The 22,916-nt window shown below is 37.6% G+C and overlaps 1 protein-coding gene across 5 annotated transcripts in view; it reads left to right on the top strand.

Annotated features, from left to right (window-relative positions):
• Positions 1-22,916, top strand: part of ZNF536 (zinc finger protein 536) — a 351,982-nt gene that overhangs the window by 54,912 nt on the left and 274,154 nt on the right. For 2 of the 5 annotated variants that reach the window (XM_040615508.1, XM_040615514.1), the window contains exons 2-3: positions 89-168; positions 12,832-12,901. The gene's annotated coding sequence lies outside the window, so the exon portion shown is untranslated. Of the gene's footprint in view, positions 1-71; positions 169-12,831; positions 12,902-22,916 lie in introns of those variants that run through there. The other 3 variants (XM_040615509.1, XM_040615511.1, XM_040615512.1) reach the window with 3 other exon arrangements.

Raw genomic sequence — 22,916 nt, 5'->3', positions numbered from 1 at the left:
AGGTGGCATTGTAATATTTTAACGTAAATGTCTGATTCAAACACTGAGTTTTGACATATTAAATTTCTCACAGGTTTTATTTTTACAGTTGCGACCTTCAGTACCTATCCTGTGTCTTTTAAGAATTTCGTCAGCCAGGGAACAGATTCGGTGGTTTAAGAGTAACTGGTAAGAATACTTACTTACATTGTTCTCATAACATTTTTCTTCTGCTTACGGATCTGAGATTTTAGGCTTGTTTTTCCATATTCAAAAAACACATAAAAATGAGGTACCCAAGTTAGATTTAAAAAACCTGCTCTCACATGCTTTTTTCTACATCTTCAAAAATACTGTGTTTGTCTTTAGCAAAACTGTTTATTGTGGTTCTTTCAGGGTGTAGTGAGCTACAAATAGATTTTTCAAGAAAAGAATCTGCTTGGTAAAATCATGAGCATTCATCTTACGCAGTTGATATGTAATAATTGTGTTAGAGATGAATCATCATTTATTACTTTATAAACATACTGCTGATTGTAAAAAATCCATGACACTCATGATTAAGTTCATTTTATCACTTTTTGGTGTTTTTTTCCCCATAAGTTCAATAGAACATCTCATGCATATTATTAACGACCATATTCTGTTGCATATTAGCATGAGAAGAACACCCATGAAAATCAGTGGGTGGAGGGGTGTACTACATTGTATATGTGATTTCCCTCTGAGCTATTCCAGTGCAGTAGAAGAAAAGCTACTGTAAAGTCTAAGAAATCTGACTGGTGTGGAAATCAGTGTGAAATCAGAATTGGGTTATTTGGCCCTCAGTTTGAAATAAAAGTATAGCTTCCTAGGAAATAACTAATAATTAATTCTACATTCTACATGCATTAATTGATTCTTAAATCAAAATTTCTGATGGCTTCTGCTCCCAAATCAAATTCTTATGTTATTTCTTTATTGTAATTGTTATACTGGATTGTCCACTCATTTTTATATCTTGTGAATCAGTAGAAACTGTGTGATTCAGAGGAATTGCGCTGATTTATAGCTGATGTAAGTGAGAGGATATTCAGGCATATTAAAGCTTTAGTACTGCAAATGCATAAGCAGGTATTGAATTACTGATGCTAATGGAATTACTCACGTGAGTAAAGTTAAACATAGACATAAGTGTTTTCAGGATTGATGTCTGTACTTACGAATTTATATAATTTAAGAATATGGCTCACAATTTAAAAAAACTTACTAATTGAATGTGAGCTACTGGATTTCATTCTAGACAATTGACTTGAAAAGAATTACATTGACTTGATTCTAGAATAATTCCATCAACTTCGGAAAAGATATGTGGATTTTTACTGCTGTAAATAAGGACGTAGTCTGACCAGTTCGCTGATTCCTACTAATATCAGGAAATACTTCCAGAGTAAAGGAGGAGCACAGAACTGGACAATTAGTAATACAAATGGTTTCAATCAAATGGTTAAATAGCTCAGCAAAGACGTGGTTCGTTTTGTAATAGCATTTGGAATCCAAATAAAACCATCTGAGAGATGTGCTGTTTGTTGTGATATTAATGCAGAAAACAGAGACAACTCAACATGTCTTGAATTTCAGGGGGGTGTCATAGGTTGAAAAAACCACACCAACCAACAAAAAACAAAGAAAAAATTCCAAGCCTACAAACTTAAAATACATATGCAGAAGCTCATGCTTGATTCTAATTAACAAAGCTTACCTTTCTCTTGACCATACCCCTTAGAGGTCATAATGTAAACTATTTAAATTGATAGTAATATTATGCACCACAAAATTAATTTTACATTGTATACAGTTTTTATTGTGACTTTATCTTGTTTCAAAAGTGCTTACTTTCTGATTTTGTGGATATTACTGACTGGATTACTTTTATTTTGGTTTTTACACAACAGTTATATTAGAAATTTGCTGTTTTATTCTTACCTTCTTAGTAAAAATCCTTTTATCACACAATGGGTAATTTATATCCATTACCAGCCCTTTCAATCCTTTTCAGTGGTGCTGTCAGTGCCTTTGGCACAGTAATGATTAATGTGATCTAATAATAGTGTGCCATTATATTACCTTAGTAAAACATGTACCAACATCCTATTCAGATCTACCAAATTCATAGCTTCCTATAATATTTTTGTTGAAAGACAGGATTACTATTTTTCAAAGCAGAATTTTTTTTTTTTGCCTTTAACATATTTAATGAAATTCACAATTCTTTGCCATGGTAATCTTTGTGCATGCATTTGAGCTTGATGGGTGAATTTTATATCATTCTGCATTATTATGATTTGTTAGGAAAATTGTTTGACACGTAAAGAGAGATATGCATTACATTGTTTTGTTTTGTTAAGGGTGCTTTTTAAGCATTCAGTACCTTCTGATTATTCTGCTGTATTTATCATACGGGGTATATTTAGACTGTAGTATGCAAGAATAAGCATTTGGGCTAAAACGTGTCTGTCTTTTTCTGCATTGTAACCCAGAGACTGCCACATACTACAGAAGGCAAGCTCTGTGCTCCTGTGCCCAGCAGTACCAGTTCTGGTTACACTTTGCTGTGGTGCTCTTTCTTTGGCATTTCCTTGCTGTTTTGCCTGTGGAAGCGTGCAGAATAGTGCCCAACTGTGAGCTGGAAACTTGGATTATGCTGTGCTGTGTCTGGTTTTCAATCCAAGGTACATGTATTCAAAAACCAAATTCATACCTACCTACCCTCTTATCTAGATCTGTTCGAGGTTCAACTGGATACAGCATTGCTTGACCCCAATTTCCAGTTGTCAGGTAGTGTCAGATCACCTGAGAAGCAGAGAAACTATCCAGAGGACATATTTTTGGTAACAAAAAAATGTCGGTGCTCTGTTTTACATGTATGACTGCCTTCCAGTCATTCCAGTTATGTACCTGATGTGGTGTGGGAGTGTGCTGCCGCCCTTCCACTGAGCACTGATTCCCCCAGTCCTCTGCAACAGGAGAGGCTTTAGTCACAGCACTCTTTCCAGTCTTGGGTTCATCTATTTAATAATGCTCCTAATCAGCATGGCTGAAGAGTTTGGATAACACTGCATCTTTGCAAAGCATCTTAAATCTTCATCACCCAAAGATGTCATTATTGCAGTCAGGGAGTCACATACTTAACACTGTTGCAGTAAAATCGAAATGAAACAGCATGTCCACATTTTAACTCTACTTTGTGATGTTCTGTTAAATACATACTCTCACTGTTTCATCATATCACAATAAATAATGAATGAGAAAAATATTTTAATCTTGTCAATACTGGCAATGTCTAAAAACAAGGGAAGTGTGTGTATGCATTTATGTGGATTCTTTATTTGATTTAGGCTAAGCGATACAGCTGTAACATGATTTGAAATATGCAATCAATGTAAACGAAGAAAAATATTTTGAATGAAGTGTATAAACTGTGTGGTTCTTTAGACATATTTTTAGGAAAAGAAAAAAGATTATGATTGTCATACCATATAACAATAATACTACTACTGGAAATATATGCAGCAGCTTTATTTTCTGCCACGGTAAAGACAATCTTAAGCCTTGGTCATTTAAATCAAAGACATTTTCATCTCTTCCACATAGACGATTCTTCATGACATAACAAGAAATGGGGGAGGAGGAGGGGAGGGGAATAAAGCCTGAAATCTTGCTTTAGCATTGTATTCAAAAGGTTTAAAGAAAGTTCATAAAGATGCTTCCCTGTTTTTAGTAATAAATAATTATTTATGAAACAGAAAAACCTTTTATAAAGAAGTCTCCAAAATCAGTTTTCTAATGGAGATATAATTTGTTAAAGCTCTAACAGAGCTGTACCGGTCTTGAATTAGAGATACCCTTAGGTTGCACTGTAAGTCACCGGACTGTTTATTGTGCAGATTGCATTGTATGTTATTGCTTTATTACTTGTGGATCCTGCCCTTGTACTAGTCAGGACCAAGCTGGAATGAAAAATGGTGGCTTCCTTTTTTTTTGCTAAGAAAAGAATGGTCAGTGAAGTTTTTCTCCCTCATCTCTTTACATGCAACTCAAAATAGATGTAGTAGGATAGAACAACCAGAATAGACTGTTCCATGATCTGAAGCATTTTCAGGGCCTTGCTAGCTGCTCTTATGTTGTCCCTTTCATTGGGAGATTATCCTATGAAGTGTACAAGGGACTAGGTTCCTTAGTGTAGTTTTATGCCTGTTTCTTCGGTAAAGTAGGATTGGAAGTTGGTGAATTGGCCAGCAAAGGATTAGTTCATCTGCACATCTTTCCATCTCCATTCTGATGGGATAGAGGCTTTTATGTGTCATCTCTGGTAGTATGGCTGATTGGAAGAGGGAGAAGAGGATCTTGCTGCAGCTGCGCAAGCTGTTAAACAGCACCATTACTGTCCACTGCCCTTGTTTGGGTTCCTGTCTGTATTGCTGTACTGTGATCCTTAACACACGTGGGTAGGTGAGGAAGTGGCTTCTTTTGTGTGACTGAAAGAAAGGCCCCCCAGTAAGCAAAGGAAGAAAAATAAAATATTAAAAAATCTTGGCCTGATTCTTGGAAGATAAAAAATACAAGGGGAAAGTATTTTTGGCTTTTAAGGCTAATTTTACCTCTTGTGAGGCCATCAGGTCAATGAGTAGAAGTGGTGACTGGTAATTCTTGAGTTATATTACTAGCCACTGAATTACTGTGTGACTTTAGTAATGAAACATAAATGTTCTCTCTGTTCCCCAGTGGGCATAATACCATTTACCTGTCTCAAAAATGCTTTGTAATTTAATTAACACTTGGAGTGCTCTTTGAGATCCTTAGGTAAAAGCAGGAAAAATGAGTCAATTGTTACAGAAATCCTAATTTATCCCTATTTAAAAAAAATTACACTTTGTCGTGACTTTTTCAAACCTCAAATAATGCTTGATAGGAGTTTTGGGCTTTGTTCTTACTTGGTCCTTAGAGTCACTTATTCTTAGTGATTTGCATAGGCGCAGTGTAGGTATTACTTTTTAGTTCAACAGAGTATTTTGGTGGATCATAAATTACCAGTCCCTGTTCTGGGAATCTGTTTCTGAGAGAAGCGTACATTTTCAGAGGAGAATTTGAATTGTGCTAGGAAAGTTCTGCGGTATTCTTCAACATACATGTTTTACTGTTTTAGGGGAAACAGTTCTTGATTTTTAGTTGTGCACTGGATGTAATAGCTTAGTCTTTGTTTCATCAAGCATGCTGCTATCTTGCTGATAAATTACACATGGGTGTACTGTTGTAACTACAGCTATTCAACAGTCATATATAGTTACCACATCCTGTCATGGCCACATCACTGACCAACGACCAAACCAAGTATTTCCTTGCTATAGACAATCCCTGTCTATAAGTACACACTAATCTACCTTTGGACTGATTTGAATATTTAATTGTATATACACTTTTGTAAGCCAGCTGAGACGTGCAGTTAAGAAACTGATTTTCTTCGTTCTCTGCTGACCTCCAATAAAGAACTTGCATTAAGACAAGCAGGAACACTTGCAGCAAGCAAGCTGTAACTTCAACCCATCCATGCTTTCATCTTGTTTTGGAAACAGCCAGATCTCTCTCTCTTTAAAATCATGAAACTCACCTCTTTGCTTCCAGGTATGTAATTCATTCTCACACTTTTTCTTTAGCAGCTCCAAGCATTCATGTGGGGTTTGCTGTCTACCACTCAACTTTCTTTTCAGGTGCTATGAAAACAGCACACATACCTGGATACAGCTGGCTTAAAGTAAGGTTTTTGGGAAAAAACGTCTGTTTAGACATTTTTTTCCCCACTTTTAATCTACTTTATGCCACTATCTTATTTTAACTGCTCAAAAGGAGTTTAAACACTCTTAGATAAGCAGATAATCTCAACAATCATCTTACAGCTAGCAAAAATATTGCACACCTGTTTGTACGCAGCCTTGAAATATGTCAAAGTTACACAAAGCAAGTCTGCCATCCCTTCTGGTATTAAAAATGCCATTATCTTGAAGTTTTAAAGTTGTACTATTTGTGTAATAGCACCTACGAGGGAGTTTATATCTTATTCTTCCCTTCATCCCGTTCATCTCCTCTTGTTTCAGAAGAACCCTTTTGGTCTTGCTTTGGTAATTTAAATAGGCGGTCTGGTGCAGTTGTGACTGAAACTGGGGGCTGTCTTTCAGATTTCATGGAAATCTGGGGAGACCAGAATACCTGAAGTGATCTGCCACTGCTTTTCAAATATTTGAGAGTAACACATGCTCCATTTAAAATAAATTGTTAATATTTTTTTCTGACTCTACAGCTGACTTTCTTTCCTGCTCTGTAAATTTTACTTTTATTGCATCTTATTTTTTACCGTACATTACAACAAAAGATTTGGAGGAAAGGTGGAGTAGGAGATGTCCATGAAGTTCCACACTTCTGCACTGCTGCAGCGACAGGTAACAGTGCTGGGAAGAAGTGCAAAAGTACAGCAGCAATGAGGACATCTGTACATGTGTCTTTAGACTTCCTAAGAGGTGCTTGCTTTGAGAACAAGTGGAAGTGTGCAACTGTAATGCTCAATGAAAAAGTGGTAAGCTTCTCTCCCTTCCTCCTTCATACTCTTCCTCTGGAATATTACATTGTTACTGAAAGCGTGGCTGCATAGAAAAAGAGCACATCGTGAGTCTTTTAGTAGTGATCTCAAGTGTTACTTTGAATGGACATTGTCCTGTGAGCAAATCACTGGAGGAAAATTCTTGTGCTCCTTTTCTTTCCTGTGGGTAACTGCACATTGCATAGCTGACCAAATATGCCAAGACCATGGAAAAAGAGAAAATGGCAAGATGACTGTTTCTCAAAAACAGTAAACACACATTGCAGCCTGGCTTCTTATTTGAGAATGCAAGATTTTACTTTTTGAATAACTACTGTATTTTAACAATAGGCATCAAGTGGTTGCTATGTGATACACAACAGTGTTTTTCATGAACTTTTGGCTGCTGAATAAGCCCAGCAAATATGGGTTCTTACCCTTTTAGTTTTCTGGGTCAATTCATTTTGCACAAAAGAGAGAATGATAATTTGAGTTGTAGGCAGAGAATGTTTTCTTCACATGGTAGGAAAGATGAAAGCTGTTTTTATTTGATTTCTTTTTAAATTAAAAATTATAATTCTTTATAGAGTTACAAATAATTATCTTATTACTAAAGGCATCTTGTAAGCTTGTTACAGAGTCTTTCTCTGTAAAATAATTGCTGACTGTCACTGCAAACTAAAAGTGGGGGAGAAGGAGGGGAAAACCAGAAATATAAATGTGTGTAACGTGTATGTGTAGATATTACTATTTATTTTTTAAAAAATGTGATTTGATTGCCCCAAAAGTAAATACCTAGGTGAATGCTTCTTGTTTGTTAGGTGTTGCTGGCTGATTACAGATATATAAAGGTGTTTTCTGAGCTGCTGTTCTTCTCTAAATGCTCGATCCTTTCCTGCTTATGGGTCAGAGAGGACAGAGTCTGTCAGATTTAGTTGGCTTCCTGATGGGACACCACATTGAGGATGCTTTTATGTTCTTATCTTCTGTTCTTCTGTTGTTGGAATCCCATGGAGCAGGATTTCTGAAAACTCTGGTTTAAAATCTGCATGAGAGCAGGGGCTGGCACTTGGTAATGTGGGGGTGGGGTTCGGGGGGGGGGGGGGGGCAGGTGAGGTAGCAGAAGAGCAGGCAGATGTCAACAGCTGGTGGGAACACCACTCTGATCCACAGGGTTAACGACAGCTTATGTAGGGGGAGGAAGAGGACTCCAGAAGTAGGGACAAAGGAGGTGGTTTGGGATAGGGGGAGGAAAGGTGTTCAAGTTGTGCAAGGGAAGAGAGACAAATTTCTGTGTAAACATCTATGAGAATGTGTAACAGTCTAGCATTGAGAAACGTAAAGATCTTATTTCATTTTAATTAGCTTCTGGAATAAGGATACCCACAGGGACTTAGGAAGGCTTTGGAGCAGGAAGAAGGGTGCTTGGTTGGGAGGAGAGTGGAAGATGGAAGAGTGTTAGTGAGAAAAGATCCATTGTATTGAATGATGAAGAGTTTTGGGCAGGGTGATGGAGATCTAGGTTAAGGATTCAAGGGCCACCAGGATAGCATGGGTGGAAGGTTATCACACTCTAGACTGTTGCTAAGCCAAGACCTACCCTATCCTGTATTAGATATGTAGCAGCCCTTGTTTAGTGTTGACCAAATTAATGGAGGACATCATGTATGTGGCAAATTCAACAAGGCTTTGGAAGGTGGGTGAACAAACCATTGATGCACTGCTTGCGACGGTCGGTGTTGGACTGGATCTGGTTACTTCAAGGAAAGTACAATTGTAATCACTCTTCGTTTTGCTGGCTGTGAATGACAGCAGCCATAGTGCTCATCCATACACTGAAGTGCCACAGGGACAGGTTTTAGAATGAGAAAGAGATGCAAACTTGACCTGAGCATTCTGGCTGTTCATTCTTTAAGCCCCTTACAGTGCTGACAAAACACAGCTCTAGAGTAGACTCTGTTTCATGCCATCTTTCCTCTAATCTGGACATAACTTCACTTATCACAGTGGCCGTAGTCTTGCATTTATGTAGTTCATATAATTTCATTAGATTGAATAAATCTATATAGATTTGTACCAAGTACTTCTGCTGAGAAGGTTTGCGTTTGTTGTCACTGATTTATTTTTATTTTTTTTCTTGTACTAGTCAGTTATTTCTGTGTTATTGTGGCAAAGATTGTGTATCTTAACCAGCCAGCAGAGTGTGAGTGTTTCACCTTTCTGAAAGAATTTCCTTACTAAGAAGAATGAAGGAAGTTACAATATATCCCAGGTCACCATGTCCTGACAATCTTCAGAAAATTTTCTGTTTCTCTCCCTGTTTGCCCAGTTGCCCTTCTCTTAAAAATACCTACTGCCTCTTCTTGGCTAGGTTCATTCTGGTTTTGAGGGACATACCTTTTCTCTTTGGTATCAGACCCTGCAACATCCGACCCACCTCAAGCATAATAGGGATCGCTTGCTCAAATAGAAAGAAAAATTCTTTCACGGATGACATTTTTATTTTATTTTTTTTTCTTAGACGTTCCATGTAATGCATCTATCACTGGGATAATTTTCCCTCTCAAAGTCATATCAGACACAAAGCTGTCTTCAGGGCTATTTCTTCTAGTTCACTGGACAGCTGTTCTGCCTGAAAAGAAAGAAAAGATCATATATCAATCAAAGACTTCAGGAGAATCCTTATGTTCTTTAACTAATAGGAAAATCCTAACTGTGAGTTCTTGATCTTCTGACTTCTGCTTTTTGAGTTTGGAAAACTGCATTGATGTATTTTGCAAGAGTATCTGTTGGGTTTATTTTTTTTAATGTTTCTTTTGTGTGTCGTCTTGATGCTTGGAGGGTGTTACAAACTCATCTTCACTGGTGACAGTCACATCATAAGCAAACAGTTTTCTTACCCCTGTGACTTGATTGATCCTCTTATGAATGTCACTATGGGCAGAAATTAGTGCTGCTTAGCAGGAGCAAAGTTCTCATCTTTGCTCTGCTGGTGCTGAACTACTGATTTCCAGTAGAAAAAGGCTAAAGGGCTGAGGGACGTGCCCAAGCTGCAGCCGTCTTAACTGGTACAGATGTCTGTATTTACTCATCATTCTGAGTTTCTGTAACTCCATCACACTGAAATAACTAACAGGTAATAAATTCCTTTTTTGTTAATTAATTTATTACTAATTACACATTTACCCTAGTCTGTGATGCTAATTTAGATTCAAAGTACATTAGAAATTCCTTGCCTGTAAAAAAAAAATCAGAATACTTTATACAATTTACTAAATGATGTGCACATACAATAACAGAATTGAGTTTAGCATGTGTCCTTTCATCTGTCGATGTGGGGTGAAACAAGTAAGTGAACTTGGATGCTACCATTTTAGCCTAGCAGTGATTACCATCCAGAATGGAAACTTCATCCCGGATACAGGGTTTTCTGGCCTTTTTATGGTACGTTTTGAGTGTTAGAGCATGTTTGCACAGTGCAGAGCAGTACTGTGCAGGTAGACTGGAACCAAGCTGAAGGCTGACTTGGAGACATAGTACCCAAGGAAGCTATCAAATTGACTTGGATACTTTTGCACAAGGGAAAAAAAAAAAAAGGCAAAACTAAACCTCAGGATTTTTTTGTATCCACCTGTTGGTGCTCTTCAAAGATATCATTAGCAATATATTATATGTTCATGCTACATTAGATTTGAAGGTATCTTCAGAGCCCAGTTGATGGGGGTCAGAAATATACAGATACACAGTGTTTTGATGATTTTTGTTGAAAGAGACCCTCTGTTCTGTAAGTCAGCAGACCTTGACTTGGTAAGGCTTTGCAGGGGCTGCCTGGCCTGGATTACTTTATAGAGGATTGCAAACAAAATTAAGGCATGATGCAGCTAATTACACAGTGAAAAAGGGGTATGAGAAAGGAAAGATGTGCCAGGATAACTGCAGTAAATTCTTGTATTTATGTATGCTTAAAGTTGTCCTGACCCAAAACTTCCTGAAGCAAATGAATTTATCAACTTTAAGTAGATCTTGGATCATATCCTTTGCCATCTTGGGTCAGAATATTGTGCCAACAAGTGCCATTGATTATGACCAGGAGCAGGAGCTTTAGAGGAAGAGGCAAGAAACCTGTGATCGGTATTGTAGAAAAAGCTCTCATTAAGGATGTTGTAATTATAAGCAGGACACATGGCCAGTGTGTACAATGTGATAGTTCCAAACACAGGGAAAACAGTGGGGATGATTTAATTCTCTTTTGCTTTGAAATAAAAAAAAATAATATCAGTTTTATTTAATCAATAGATGCTAGAGTTTGATGTATGGATGAAAACTTACAATCAGTGGAATGATATTTCTGGTTAAGCACTTGTCATCAGGAACTTGTTTGACCTGTGAGCTGCTTCATTTTTTAAACTTAGATGTCTCTATTATAGAACTTCTAAAGATTGTTGGATTGCCAGCATGGGGAGCGTGTGTGTGTGTGTGTGTTTTAATACAGATGCATCTTGTAGGAAAGGAGATAAACCTTTTTCTTTGTACACAGGCACATACATGATTTATCAAACATATTGTATTACTCTGTCTTTACAGTAAAATGTACAGTGGATGTGAATTACTCTATCTGTGTAGGATTAGAAACTATGATGTTCTGTCTTGTATTCAAGAAGAGGATTACCGTGCAGATAACGTGCAGATAATTTACTTTTAGTGAGGCATTGCAGCTTAAGGACAGCAGAATCAACTTTCTTGAGGTAGAAGGAATAGGAATTGGTATAGAACAATATAGTGTAGTTGACCACTCGTAGGAAATTCAAGATAACAGAAATATATCATTGTATATTTATTGAACAGTCATTTTTTCCCATCATCCTAAAATGATCTTTTGATTTAAAAGAAAATAAAAATAATCTATTGTAAGTGCTGAGTACCTTGAAATGCACTGATTTTATTGCATGTATGATTGGCAGTATTAAATGCCAACAGCTCATGTAAATATGAAACATCTGTACATTATTATTTAGGGATTTTTCATCTGTTGATTTTAGAAATGAGTATTTTATGAGTCCTTGCATGCATTGTTGTGTATTACTTACATACAGAAGCAGTCAGTAATGAAAGAATAGTCCTGAAATATACTGTATATGGTTTTGTGATTAAGGTACGAAATACACAGCATATGAAGAAATACAATATGCATTGCATTTGATTTTAGGTGTGGCAGCAGCAATTATGATTTCATAACAGTAGGAGTAACATGACAGTTCAAAAGCACAGTGAAAAGATTATGTTTTTTTTATACACAGCAATGTAAATTCTTAAAATAACAATGTAATTTTTACATTTCTCACTGGATATCAGGATAATCCAATTTAGAACAATTTATTTTCAACAGGTATGGTAAAAACAGATATATCATTTTGGAGCATGGTATAATACATTAATTTTAATGAGTGAGTTATGAAGATGTACAGCTCAGGACCTAGGATAAACATCATATTCCTTAATTAATCCATTACGCTATGGCACATATGTGCCACTTTTATTACTCTAAAATGAAAAATGGGGGGGGGGAAGCTGCTTTTTTTTTCCTCCTGTATTAGAAAACCTTTCTTCTAAAATCATAAAAATGTAAAATCTAATATACTAAACACTATTAATGAGTTAGACATCTAAGTTCCTTGAAGAGTTCTAAGATAAAGAGCCATCATCTTTCCGTAATCACATTCAAATACTTTCTGTAGCTTAAATGTTTTAAAACAACTTATTGATGCAGTTCCTATGTGTTTAAATGAATCCAGACCACTGAAATTCCAGCTAGAAATGCAGGCTGATCAGTGACTGAGCTATAATATAGGAACAGTAGTGGAAAATGGATGAAGAAAAAAAAATCTGCCCCTTTAACATCTCAAAATGCAGTATTATAGATGCATATAGTTTCTGAAGCCCTACAGCTGCCTACAATGAACCTTTTCCTCTTATGGGTCTTACAGCTTTCAGTCAAGATTCTCCCTTCTGACCCCTCATAGATCCCCAGCAAATATGGTGTATTTTGTTAAAGGACAGGAAACTTGTAATTTCTGGAGGAAGGATGGCAAAATGTCCACTTCTGCTTGACTCCTCTAGCCTCAGCTTAGGAAGTTGGTCCCTTTTGGTTCTCAGTATGTGCGCACCAAGTTTTAACCACAGCGTTTTATTTACAGACGAGGATGAGTATTAGTCTTGTAATTATAAATATTTTGCATTTACAGTAAAGGATCTACAAGAGCTTTCATCATCCATTGATTAAAGAGTTAAACTCCGCCACAGTCCGGTGGCTAGGTAAGTTGTACTAGCCCTGCAGGTCAGCGTAACTGCGGTTTGGGAAGGTGGGGAGATTTTCTTAACATCTGTCGCTGGCAGAGCTGTGTGGGGCATATCTTGGAACAGCCTCCAGATCTTCCTTGCTTCCTGGGCTACGTCGTCTTCTCAACAGAGTGTATCTGTTTGATTATCTAATACGGGAACTTTTTTTCCAAATGTTGTATTTCATCTTGTATTTAGGTACTACAGCTGGGTGCTGAAACAATTACTTGCAGCTTGCCTACTAAATTGTATCAGAATTTCTTAATAACAAACCTGTAAGTTTTATGAACGTGTGTTTTGTGTGCCCAAGACCAAATGATCTTTAAGATAACTATGTGAATACATTTTAATGTAATTCTACTATGTTAGGTTATCTGCCACTACCTGTCATTTCTAAAATCTGATACTAATAGAATTTAGTATTTGTCATTTTACATTAAAATAAGAATAGACATAAGCCAACGTAAACCAAAACACTATTAATGAAAAAAAATCAAATTAGAGATTATTTTGTATTGGAGACATTAAATTTAATATAAATTAGCACAATACAAAGAAATAATGTTTTTCTGCTATCTCAGCATTAGAAGAATAGCACTGCTTTTCTCCATATGTCTGTGTCACCAGGTTGTTATTTCTTTTGTTTAGTCATATAATAGAATGTGTTGAGACATATTATCCTCAACTTGTGTAACAGCCTACAAATACTGATTGCAGTTTGAGCTTGTTATGGAAAAGTATTGCCCTGTGGATTGAGAAAATGACCAACAGCGGACTATAATCTATGAAGCTGAGAGTAAAATTGCCAACTAGAGGTCATTTTTCAAACCAAGGGGCAATAGTTTTCTACTATAAACTGAATATTACAGTCAGTATATGTTTTATTAAACCATTTCAGAAACTTGGGAGCAGTTTCATTTAAACTTCTTGCTTGATGTGGCTCAGAGAACAGGCCCAGGGCAGCTCACAAAAGAGGCCTGGCATAGTCTCTATAATAAATATTCTGTATACTCAGTAATTATGAAGACTTTAGGGCCTTAATGGTGAACGGCCATATCCTGCCACCATCCTGCATCCTTAGCAGCAATTGAAGTCATTAAGATTTGTGTGTAAATATCAGTGCAGGCTGCTGTTTCTCACTCTAATACTGTGACAAACTAGGGTTAAACTATATAGAAAACCCAGTTATGGCTCTTACAGTCTAAAAGATTAAAAGGAAAACACCTTTCCCCTTCTCCATACCCTTTCTTTGTTTTTCTTTCCTACTGAAATATGTAGACAATGGATCTCTTTATTGGCACTCATATGGGGGTGATTGCCTAGTGCCTTAGTCGATAAGAGGATTTCCCTTCTGGAACAACAAATAACAACAGTAACATGCATGAAGAAAGTGAAGCCTTTATCCTCCTCCTTTAACGGACCTTGTATATCCATAAAGAGTTCTGCCACCCTGTGCCTGGGGAACAGAGGTGCTTTCTGCAGCCATTGCTCCGAGTGACTTCTACTCATTGTCAGTACAAACTCCTCAGTGGACTTCAGGTTTTAGAAAGAGTGATAGGGAGTTCTGCCTTCTCTGCAAAACAGGGGGGCAAAGAAAAATGAGAAAGACCATAGTGATTTGGACAGAAGGGAGCCAGATAAAATCTTTCACTTTTTCCTTGGGAATCCCTGATGAAAGCATCTTGTTTAGAGCTCCTAGTGAGATTTCTCCTTAGTGTCTCTGTAAGCTTTGATGTCAGCTTGTTGGTCAACTTGGTGTCTGCCTCGCAGGATTTTCAGTTTTCTGTTTTGGGACAAAGCTCACAGGCTGATCCTGGTTTTGTGGCATAAGCATGTCACAGTCCAATACTACTGTGTTGTCAGTAGTAAAAATACTTCAGTTACTGCATGCCTAAGTTGCAAGTTCACTTGTTACACTTATGCATGTAAATTGTGCATTCACATAACCATAATTAGAACTTTCTGTCTGCACTTGCCAGATTAATGCATAGTTACAGCTGTAGCATGGGCAAATTAGGTGCAAAATTTGGTTTTGCACTCAGAGTTTTTAAAAAGCAGACCTTACATCCATATGTGTGTGTATATTATGCAGACACAGATATAATTTTGTAATGGTCATAATTTTAAAGGTCTACATAAAACTTCACCACCTCAGTAAGGGTGATAGATTAGAATAATAAAAATTGGAGCAGCAAAAGACCTCTTACACATCTAGTCCATCTTCTTGACATTACAGGATTGTTCCCTACAGGGTATTTTCTAATACTTTGTCCAGAGAAGGTTTAAATGTCCCAAGCAGTGAAGTTCCTACTAAAGTTTCACAGTTATAATTCAAAGGATATTTTTCTGACACTTTATCTTAAATTGATCAGTTTACCCTGTTTATGTGGGTCATAACTTCAGGGACCTGTCCTGTTTGTATCTCCTTGGTGCTTCCATGCTTCTAAATATTTGCAGAAAGCCGCCATAAATTACTTTGGTATTGACTGGGCCCTTCTCTCCCATCCTCTGCCTAACACGGTGTCACTGGGCAGATTGTGAGGTTGTTTTTTCCCAAAAGTCTCTTGTAGATCAAAGGACTGGGACAAATGAAGATGAAACTATGAAGTTACTGTCGCATATATCGCATAATATAGACATGCTTTCTCTACATGCTTATGTATCTAGTCTGCTGGTTTCTAGGAGGATGTTGCTTAGAGGTCTGTCTGATTTTACTGGGCACTGTACAAACATATAATTAATCTCATTTTTAGCAATGCTTAGCTCCAAGCTGAGGATGTAGAAATATAGGGTTATAAGTTTCTAAAACATTTTTGTTATGCATTTTCTATTTTGATTGACAACTATTAGTATTTTAGGATGACAGAAGTGAAACTTACTCTGCCTGACAGCATCAAATATAATGTATGCTAAGTAAACAGAAGCATGTGAGCCAGATAATATTTATTGTATAGTTACATAGCAATGTGGTAGGAGACTAGAGAGAGAATTTTCTTCAAGAAGGATACTTGATATTTTATGATTTTTAGAAATACATAGGACTGACTGAACTTTACACCTTATTTCCTCAGGGTAGCTTGCAGGTTTATTGTCTATCCTGGCTGGGTTGTTCTCGAAAACTTCCATTGTTCATCTTCTTCCTTCCTCTCAAATTGTCTTTGTTGGAGAGGAGTAGGGGAAGATTGTTCTGAGAGAAGTTTTATAATTCTGCTTTACCATTTGATGGTTTACCTTGCAGCTCCAGCCAACACTTGTATTGAACCCTTCATACCCAGTCCTTTTCCCAGAGAGCTTGACTGTCCAAGTAGGTGAAAGTCTGGAGAGCTGAGAGGCAGAGTCAGAAGTGTGCTATAGGAGATTTATGGGGAGAAGGATGGAGCCACTGTGACCAAGTCACATTTTCTCATTTGGCAAAAGATCAATAATAATTTTAATTGAGTAAATAATAATTTTGTCTCCAGAACAAAAAGAATAGTTACTATGAAGGATGTGCTATTTTCCCATGTATTTCTAGTGAATATTTAATATAAAGCAATTAGAGGCAGGGCAAGAATTATATAGCTCTTAAAACCCAACGAACAGAAAGACTCCTGTTTTCAGGACACAATTCACCCACCTAAAATTACATATGCAGTTCAAGTTAAAAGGAAGAAGCTGGAATGTTCAGAACCTGGTTCAGAAGGTTGTGCTTAGGTCTGTGAGTGTCGACCACAACGCTGGAGCCAGGCCTGGCTTTAGAGTGGGACAGCAGAGATGTGCGTCTTCTGAAAACACACATAAGCAGTACAAGATAAGTGAATAAAGATGTGAATTGTGCTGTGTGAACAAGTGAATTGAATGATAAAATTGGCATTAATAAAAAAGTAGGAAGACTGTGAGCTCTCTTTTTTATTTTTTATTTTTTTTTCAAAATTAATTTCAGCTTCTATCCTTTTCAGCAAAAAAGTGCTTGGCTTAGTGTTGCAGAAAGTTTGTCAGGCATGGAATAAATTAGGCAGAAGTACCTGGTTTAGCTTATGTAGTGAAAGGAATAAAGCTGTGTTAATGTAGCATTCTGCTTGTGCTAATTTTTCCTAATTGAGACCTAGCTTGACTGTTTCAATGAAGTTACTGTGCGTACCTATCATTAGTGGAAGAAACTCTAAGAAGCAACTCTTTAAATTGTTCTCAAGTCAGGGTTTTTTAAACACATGACCAAGAATTACTGCTTGTGTCCTTTGCTGGGCATCAACACAGGTAGCTGTAAAATCACAAAATATCATTAGGTAGTTGGTTTTGGCAAACTGATTAACCGGAGGAGAATCAGTGGGATTGATACATTTCACCTTTATTTACTCTCTTAGGTGAAGTATTTTTTCCAGTCATTGAGATAAAAAGTATCCCAAGTGAGGAGTGCTTTTATTTTTCCCTGAGCGCACCTTTATATACAGTGCTTGACTTCTAATGCAACTGTTAGGTAGCACTTTTAAACAGTTGAAGTTTCTACCTGCAATCAGAATGTCTTTAAACACAAAATTACATTAAAAACAAAACAAAACAAAACCAAAAACCAAACCAAAACAAAAACCCCCCAAACAACCCTGATCATATAGCATTTATTATGAACTGTCTGGTCAAGTTCTGCATTCACTCCTTAAATATAGTACATCATACTTCATTGTTGGAAAATTCTCCTTCAGATTATAACCTCTTCTTCTCTCTCAAGTGCAAGTAGTTGACTGCTGCAGCATTCATCCAGTGCACCTTTTGTATTTACTTCAGCTTTTCATTCCTTGAAAGTGGTTTTTCTATTGACTTGTTCTTGGCATCAGGCTGATGCCATTAAAAAACATACCAGTCTTAAAATGCTTATTATGAATCTTGATTGGTGACAGTGCTGAAGGTGCTTGTGGAAGTACAATTTGTGAATAGCAGTTCTTGTCGACCAAGATGATGTGCCGTTGTGTCTGGCATCCTCATAAATTGTTATCAATCCTGTTACCAGTGTACATCTAGCCCCTTCTTGTCCATCTGTGATGCTCATAGGTCATCTCTTTGGGGCATTAATATTCACATTTCAGAATGATACCTCTAATGACAGCTCTCACTTTGAGGGAATAGTGCCATGTTATGGTGGAATGAAGTGTCACAATAACTTACATAAATAAGCCAGTTGGCATGGGAAGACAAAAGCATTTCATCTGGCAGGAGGAAAAAATGGAGAGGAAAGGCTGTGGTGCATGGTTGCTACTGAAAACAAAGGCACTACCCAGTAGAGTATAAATGAAGGAATGTGCCATCTGCATCACGTTTGTAGTTAGGGTGGTTTTACAGGGATTGGGACTATATTAAATTCCTTTCAGGTCACCTTTCTGGATTTTGCAGCCAGTGTTTCTGTAAACTTGTCTAGTATAGTCCAGTAGACTGCCCAGTGCAAATTGTAATCTTGTTCTGGGATTCAGGAAGAATTGTATCAGAGGTGTTACTCAAAAGGACCTCAAATAGTCATCAGGGTCAGGATCTCAATGCCAGTACTGTTTCCATTTGAGCATCATTTTTGTCTCCTGTAATGTGAATCCTATCCTCAAATGCTTGCTTAGGGATGGCATTGATATTCGATGGGAGCTACAAATGCATCAGAGATCAGATGGAAAATATGTATATAATGTGTCTGTGTGCTGTAGGTGGTAGCTAGGCATAGTAAAAGAGAATGCCTTAATATATACAGTATCTTTATTATACAGTCAAGTGGAAAAAGTGGATGTTTCTATTTATCAGTTGTGGGTTTTTTTGTTTTTTGTTTTTTGTTTTGGGTGTTTCTATCTTTGACTGATACAAATATTTTGGAATCTAAACATATCTCCACAATACTGTTGTGTCTTTGTTCTGGATTTCTTTCATCTTAACTTATCAACACAGTATATGAGCCATTTTATCCTACAGTGTGATCATCATCCTAGTGTGTATTTGCTCATTAATGTCAGGTTAAGATCTAAAGAAATAAGAAAGTAGGAGTGAAATTTTCTTTTTTTTTTGTTTTGTTGTGTTTGTACTATTTTTTTAATACTAATAATGATGGAAATAGGCAAACTGCAGTACTGTGGCTTTGGGGGAAAATATATATGCATTTTCCTGCAAGTGTTGTAATGTTTGCAGTCTTGGGTTGGCTTAAGTATTAGTACTCGACATGACCTTAAAACAAAAACTTTCACCAAGTCTCTCTTTGTAGTGGGGAATAATTGTTTTGGTATTTGTTGAAATAATTGAAATACCCTAATGTAATATCCCTTAAAAACAAATTTATATGAAATGCACATTCTAACCTTTGTATTTTTTTCACTGAACAGATTTATTTTTTTTCACCCATGTCCATTGCATAACTTTGTGAACAGTTTGTAAGGTCTGTTTTTTATATACTTGATATTCATAGTGAAGAAACTTTCAAAAGAGGAAGTACCAATGGAAAAATGTAAGACTTAATAATGTAATAATTTTTTAAACTGTTTTTGGTTGCTAACAGGACATGCATTTGTTGAATGAGCCTTCTCCACCCACCCACCCCCATCCCCCAAGTTGCCCTAGACAGTTTTTGTCTTTTAAATAAAAAAAACTACAAACAAAAACATCAGAAAATGAAACTCAACCAACTTTCTGGTTTTCAACTAAAAACTGAAATTTTCCTTGAAGGGTGTGGAGAGGAGAGAGGGATGCATGAGTGGGTCAGGGAGATCACAATTTACTTATTAGGGTTTGGGTGTTTTGACCAACAAGGTGTTGACAATTATCACAGTTGGAGCCTGCGCCTCTCCCCTAACCGAACAGGAACAGTTGTCCTAATCCTGGTCATATGCAGCAAAAAATGTCCAAGTAGCAGCACAGGGTTACTGTTTGAGGATAGGTTTAGATTAGATATGAGGAAGAAATTCTTTACTGTGAGGGTGGTGAGGCACTGGAAGAGGCTGCCCGGAGGAGCTGTGGATGCCCCATCCCTGGCAGTGTCCAAGGCCAGGCTGGATGGGGCTTTGAGCAACCTGCTCCAGTGGAAGGTGTCCCTGCCCGTGGTGGTGGGGCTGGAACTAGATGGTCTTTAAGGTCCCTTCCAATGCAAACCTCTCTCTGATTCTGTTTGGGGAGCACTAGGACACAAATGAGGCTAACACATAGTAGGTCCTATGGGGAGTAACAGGGCACTGATCCTTGTGCTGAGAATGAGTGTCAGAGGCTGTTTTCCAGTCAAGGAAAACCCTAAAGCACAAGGGGAACTTGATGCATACAAGTCAGTTGCATGTTGAAGGTGTTGGACCAGTCTCATTCAGAGCTGCTGCCCCTGTCCCCTCATGCCCTGCCTTCAGCTTAACCATCCAGCCATTTATGCTGCTTATTTTCATTCCTGAAAATTGTTCTTTCCTTTTGTGGGGACAGATCACTACCCACAGACTCACAAAAGATAATAGTTAAGAATACCTTTTGTCTTGAAATTCTTTAATTTTATTGATATGATTTCTAGCATATATGTTCGGAAGTTTTCAGGGGAAGCTATGCAAATGTTCTGATGGAGTTGAAATGCCTAGTTTACATTTGATGTTTTTAGATCATTATGCTATATTGTAATACAGCATGTTAAAACATGAATGACAGAATTTAAGGGTAGTGTTTTGACTTTGCCAGGGTAAACGTTTCCATATTGCAGTGTCGGTTTTGGCATGTTTTGGGTTGGAACCAAATTTTCTGCTGAAAGATTAATTTCTAACAGATCTACCTATGATAATGAGTTTAGCAGCTATGGCTCTTTCATTTCAGTCCTTCTTGAGAATCACTATGTCTGCCTCTCCTTGTTGCTTTATTATTTTTAGGAGCTGTCAGTTTTCAGTCCTCTTTCCACAATAGCAGGAGGCATAGAGGTCTTGTTTCTTTTTTCTGCATTCAGCATATGAGACACAAAGAAGCCTACAGTCTAGTTACTGAGCTAGGTTTATTGCAGTAAGTTGGCATTGTAGAGCACATTCTTCCCAACATCTTGAAGCTTTTAGCAAGTCTTTTCTCTTACTCGAAAACTGACACAGTTTGGCTTCTGTTTATGAAGGAGTCACAGTCCTGTAACACTGATTTGCGTTTTCCTAACCCCATTCTAGTGTGCTTTCAATAACGTAGCAATCCCGTGTGAAACCTTGCAGCTTTATTTACAACACCAAGTTGTGAGGCTTTTTTTTTTTTTTTTTTAACTGCAAACTATACCTTTCAGTAAATGAAGACCCATATTAAGTCAACTGTAGCAGTAGGCAGTGCTTTAACCTGTATAAAACTTGGGGCAGAGAAAAGCTCCAGAAAAGTACAAGGAAGGGTGATTAAGACAAGGGGTTTTGGTTTTGTACGATCCTGTATATGTGTACATTGAAAATTTAATTGATAATAATATTATTTATTATAATAATGAAATGTGTTAAGACTTGATGGATTTCTCAGCCTTGTGGATCAAAGGTCCTCTTTATTGACAGGCATTGTCAATGCAAACTTTCCCAGACTAACCAAATACTTTATTTCAATGGACTGACCTTCCAGCCTTGGCACTAATGCTAAGAATATCAATTTAGTGACGATTTGAGGTAGTACTGACTTTTAAATGACAGTTTGTGTCTCTTTTTTTTTTAATGCTTAGTACTGTATGAGACAAACTTTTTTGCACAAACGTTCTGTGCAATATGATCTGTCTCCCTGGAAATAACACTACCGTTTTCCCCCCTGTAAGAACAATTATCTTCCCCCCCCCCTCCCCCCCCCCCCCCCGCCCCAGACTGTTGACATCAGCCTAATTTATGATTAAAGTAGTTTTAATTGAAATGTTGCACAATTTTCTGAGCAGTTCAAACCTCCATATACTCACCCAGTTCTCTCTACTGTGTAGCAAGCCCTCTTTATTCAAATGCAGCCCTCTAAGTAGTAAGAGGAATGATGTGGTAAATGTACTCTGTTGAGAGGATCTAAACCAGCCAAGTGGGACTTTACTCTTGCTTCCTCACCTTAGGGCAGCCCTTTGACTAGGACAAATAAGAGTAGTAATAGCAGAGTGGCAGTTGGCACCATCTCCAGCCTTGTCCTCAGCACTGATGCACTCCCAGAGAAGATCCCCAGTGGCCTTTGGTACCACCAAGAGTCCTGTACTCGTGGCCTTGGGTGGGAGCAACTGGGATCACCTAGCGTATCTGTTCAGGAAGGTAGCCAGGCTCAGCACAGGCTGTGGGGATGTGCAGACCTGGAACCTGGGTATGTGGCAAACCCAAGCTGGGCATCCAGGAAAGGAAAGGGACTTCTCTGCTGTGGGCTGGGGCTGCTGCTGGGTGGGTTGGGTGGGAGCTACTTTCATGAGTGAGCCTGGTTTGGGTAGCATCCAATGTAAAAACTAAGATGGTGGTTTTGGAGTGCCCTGAGGTAAGTAATGCCTTTTCTCCTTCTCCTGTTCAGCTCAAGAAATCATTAAACCATTTTTCTTACACCTACTCCACCCCTCCCAAATGTTTATGTGTTTTCAAGAGAAGAAAAGATTTCACCAGTGTTTGATGTTTGACATAGACATTTAGGTATAAGTTAAAGATGTTAAAGTTGGAGGAGAGGGAGTGGAAACCAACAGGTTAATAAGTAGGAGCAAAGTTCTGGGAAGAAAGGCAAAAATCAGGCTAAGTGCTGTGAGAGTGTAAACGGTAAACCCAACAGCTCCAAAGAACAGACATCTGGGAGCATCTCTAGTTCCAGTTTGGCTTAAATTAAAAAAAATCACGGCCCCCCCCAACATTTTAGCTATGATGTTTGGGGGTGGGGGTGGAAAGAAAAGGCTGACAGAAAGACATATCAGTTATCTAACTGGTATCAAGTGGCTAAATGTCTGGTCTCTTCCCATGTATAAAAATGATTTTGTTAGTATGTAGGTCACATTACAGTACTGTCTAGTTATTGGACATTGGCTTAGATAACTGTTTGTGGAGTATTAAATGGTTTTGCTGCCTCAGCACACTTTTTA

This window comes from Falco naumanni, chromosome 15 (genome assembly GCF_017639655.2).
Source record: "Falco naumanni isolate bFalNau1 chromosome 15, bFalNau1.pat, whole genome shotgun sequence".
In the NCBI taxonomy this organism is placed as follows: domain Eukaryota; kingdom Metazoa; phylum Chordata; class Aves; order Falconiformes; family Falconidae; genus Falco; species Falco naumanni.
Note: the sequence above shows the minus strand (reverse complement) of the source record. Positions and strands in the feature narration are given on the sequence as shown.